Below are 4,618 nucleotides of genomic sequence, written 5' to 3' on the forward strand. Positions count from 1 at the left end.
CTTGATTATTTATAGGGCTTTGGGTGGTCTGTAGGAGGGAAGGGGTGTTGCACAAAAGGAGGAAAGAACATCTACATAGATGCTGACTGCTAGATTGATGTAAGACACTGCATGCCTGCCAAAGTTTTTTTCTTCCCTTTTTTTTTTTTTTTTCCCTTCCCTTAACAGCCTTCGAGCTCTGCTGCCGTTTTTAAGAGGCTTTTTTAAATCTTTGGAAGAGTCTTCAGGAGTACTTGAGGAATTTTACCTTCACTTGTATAACTTCTATATAGCCACTCAGCACACGGACTGGACTGAAAGCTTTTACAGGGTTTCTCTCCCATGCTGGACTAAAACAAAAAGAAAAGTTATCTGTGCAGGCTGGTAAGTTATTCATGCTCAGCTTCACCAGCAGCCCGTGACATCCGAAAGTAGTAAATAAAACCAACAACTAAACCTGCACTCTAGGGACTTAAATCTCTCTGTTTCATTTGAAAACAGGTAGAAACGTCCCCTCTGCTGTCTCTGTACAAACTTGGACTCATATGCCAAGCCTGGCAGATGCACAAACACATATATTTACACAGACTGACACAAATTGGTCTTAGCTGACTAATGGCTGGGACTAATTCTAGTTTCTGGGACCACCGTGTAAATCTGAAATAACCCCACTGCAAGTCAGCTGGGAGCCTCATACGCCTGCAGTTTGGACCCGCAGGAGCTGCCCTCTGCAGCTAGAGGAGACGTTTTGGTTTGCAGCAGCGCGAGTCTGACTTAGCCCCCGTCTCCGCGCCTGGCTGCTCTCTGAGCACACCGTGTTTGCACTAGCACTTGGTTAAAGCGTGGGTTCTCTGCACCCTTTCTACTCTACCCTCGAGACATTTATGTCTAAATGCAGCAGGGGAGGTAGCATTGAGGGACGTATGAAGTGGGTATTTATTTCATTTCTTCTTTTTTTCTTTTCCTAGCAAAGGTGTCTCAGGGTTTCCCTGGGCTTGCTCTCCCACGTGCTTTCCGACTGGCAGGAAAAAAAGCCAGTTCGGGGGCTTCCTAACCCACGTCCCGCAGTGGAAGTATGGCATGCAGACACCCAGCACTCCTCTGCTGAACGTCAGCTGTCCTGGCTGTCACCAGGGAGACTGGCTGCTGCCGCCGCCGATACACGGGACCGGCCAGGGACGGGGACAGAAAGGGAGAGTGAGGGAGAAGGGAAATTACATGCTTGATTTGCAGACAAAATGAATCTCCCAGCAGTGCCAGACTGTCTTGAAGGGCAAAAGGTCTAACCGCTTCTGATTTTCTCGCAGCAGGGCTTGTATGCATGCCTTAGGTTAACCCCTGTGTTATCAGATCTCTGCACGCTTTCACAGCTGGCGGTACCTTCATGTCCAAGGCAGAGGGCTTGTTCTGACTTCAGGACACACCAGATCTGAGCTAGAGGCAGGAACAGACTCCTCGGGCAGAGTCTTGAAAGAAAGATAACTATTTTAAACCAGCTTACTTCTCTGCCTCCTACTTTTTCTTCTTCTTTCTTTAATGCACCAGTGTCAACTTCTAAATTGTAGTTAAATTGATTCAAGGCTTTTTCACTGGGGAATTATGTCACTATGAAGATAAAGTCAAATACACACCTGGATAGCATTAGACAGTCAAGAAGGGTTTCTAAAATACATTGAGCTTTCAAAAATTGACTCAGATGCAAAGCTGAAGACCGCTTAAATAAAAATCCAGATGTCTGCAGCCTGTCATGTCCAAGTTCTTACTCTTTCTAGTCCTCAGGTGTTCTTGATTTTCTAAAATAACCAGTTTTATTTCCTTGTGTTTTATAACACACTTACACAACAGAACTGTACCAGTCGAGGAAAAATAGGAAAAATCAAAGAAATAGGGGCACATTAATTGCTTTTTACCCTTCTAATTGCCACGGTGCTGCAATGAGGAACCACATGGTAGACAAATCAGAAATCAAATTCTGCCCAAGACAGCATGTGCAATTTTAACGTAAGGTACAATCACAGTTAATTAACTAAGTATTAAAATGAAGTATTTCATTCAGTGGAATTTTTATTTACTGCAAACCCTTTCTCTGACACTTGGAGAGCAGCAGTGATCAGCTTCTCTGGTCCTACCAACCAGATGCCCAAAACACAAGGCATATACCTCATACCTCAAGGAACTGAGTGAGGGAAAGAAGAGCTCTATGAATAGTTTACAAGAACAAATACTTTCCAGGTGTCCCAAATTGGCATCTGTGGGATGGAGCTGCCTTGGCATTCTGCTGTGTCCGCAGGAAATTCCTCCTTTACTCACCTCTTCCTACAATTAGCATTTGGACTACCTAACAGCCTCTGTACCAATACTGATAAGGCGAGAAGGAATCCCTCAAACAAGAAAGGCAAGGTGTGAGTAAAGCAGCAACACCCTCCGCAGGAGATTTAACCGCCCCATGATGATTCCAGCCCTATGGCACCATGGCTAGTCCCAGGGAAACATCCGTTCAGAAATCTCCTCCACAACACGTATAATTCAAACCCAATTCAGTATGATCCTTTTCCCCAAAAAGACCTCCACCCTGTTCTTGCTCAGACTAATGACAAATACCCCAGCACTTGGCCAAGTTCTTTACCCATATACCCCGTCCACACAAACTGCTGTGAACCAAAAAAGGGCAAAATCCAGCGTCTTGTGCAAGCGATGAGCTGGGTTTGTGCAGACAGGTTTTCTACGCATGGTTCATAACTTATTGCCCAATCACACTTGAAGATGGAGTTTGGGTTTTTTTGGAATTATGTAGTTAGAAATAGAGAGATGACTGCCAGCCTTACATAAGTGTTTAGGACAGGCAGTGAAAGGCAGGCATACATCTGATGGGAACTAGAAGGAGAAAGTAGCTTTTGAGCTGAGGGCTTATTCTTCACAGATGATTTAAATCAGTATACACTCCTAACATTATTTATTTGCACTAGAGACAGCTGAGTGAAGAATCAAGCTCATAGAACTGGATATTTAATTGCCAAGATCCCAGGGCAGACTCATTTTTTGTCTACAACAAATCGGATTCTGAAGGGTTGTAGCCCAATCCTCACTTAACAATTCAGTCAGAAAACAAATGTACTCACTGGTTAAGCAGTAGGCTTTGTTCTGTGCTCCCACATGTCAAATTGCTCCAAGTCTCTCTACTATTTGAACAAGAAACAAATGTGACTTCAAGTTTAGTCTTGGCTAACATGACTTCTCTGGGAATTTTCCACTTAGGTGAAGGAACGAAGTCGAAGAGCAGAGCGAATGCATGTCCATCTAGAGCCCAAACGACCAGAGGAACCAGGGGAACTTTAGCAAACTGAAATTGTTCTTTTCTCAAGAAGAATTGCAGTCATCCTGCAACTCTGCCAGCCAAGTGTTTTAGCAGGCAAGTGGCAATTGCTAGGAATATATTGCTCACAGTTCTGGAGACACCAACAGCTTCTACTTTCTGCCTATAGATGTTCACTCCACTGAAGCATCACTGGCTTTCTCACCACCATGAAGAATTGTAGGTCCACGTTTTCACACACTAACATTTCAGAAAAGTGGAAGGGAGTCCGGCACTGTTAGCTGAAATGAAAACATTTTCACATGTATTCTGTTTAGTGCCATCCATACGAAAAGTTGCAATTCAGAAGCTCGGTTTGCCATAAGAAATCATGATCTAGATCTTAATGGCAAATTTCCCTTTGATGGCAAGATTTCTGTGGTTTCCACCGGGTCTAATGGAAACATAATTATGTATTTCCTACATTCATTGAAACAATGCTTCGAGAAGATACTTGGACCCAGATTCTGTTTTAAATAACATCAGTGTTTGTCTAGAATAATGTCGCTGACTTCAACAGATTTACACCAATATTACTTCAGTCATCTGATCTGACTCAGTTCACTTTCTGGTTAAAAGGACATCTTCTCCTGATTGTTATCGTAAAAAAGCACAAGGCAGCGATTGATTCAGCGTAGAGACCCTTGGGAATCTCTCTGCAAGATAGACGCCTGAGCACAGCATGACTTAGGTGTCCAAGAACTGGAGGTGGTTTTACACTGAATCCTTGCTTTTTGTTCCTAAATCCAGGAAAGAGGGAGGGTTTCAGACACATTCCTCTCCGATTTCCTATCAGCCAGTCTAAGCATTCATCCCCTGGCTCAATACACTGACTGCTGGGAATCTCTTTCTTAGCTGCTCAGCTGACCCTTTTCTCTGTATGCTAAACTCACAGCTTTTAATACCCTCTTACAGAGCTGGACACATAAATCCCTTTGTGAGGTTGGACTTAACAATCAAAACCTCAGCTGAGAGGATCAAAAGTTATTTATCAACTCTGTGAATCACCCAGTGTGCTGGGACCGGAGATGGTGTATCGCCCCGTAATGGGCAAGATTCAAAGGCATAAAGTCCACATGATTAATTCTCATTTGGGTATTTCATGATTCAGTAATATCAAAGCAGGTTCTACAGACCCAACAAGTTTTTGCCTGTTCTTAGGGAAAAACTTGTACATTCCACCACGATAACTTGTTTAGTCTAATTTTCTTTTGATAGATTTTCTTTTTTTTTTAATTGTCAATACATATGCATTTGTAAGCCTCCTTAATACAGCATCTTAATACA

This window comes from Dromaius novaehollandiae, chromosome 2 (genome assembly GCF_036370855.1).
Source record: "Dromaius novaehollandiae isolate bDroNov1 chromosome 2, bDroNov1.hap1, whole genome shotgun sequence".
NCBI lineage: Eukaryota > Metazoa > Chordata > Aves > Casuariiformes > Dromaiidae > Dromaius > Dromaius novaehollandiae.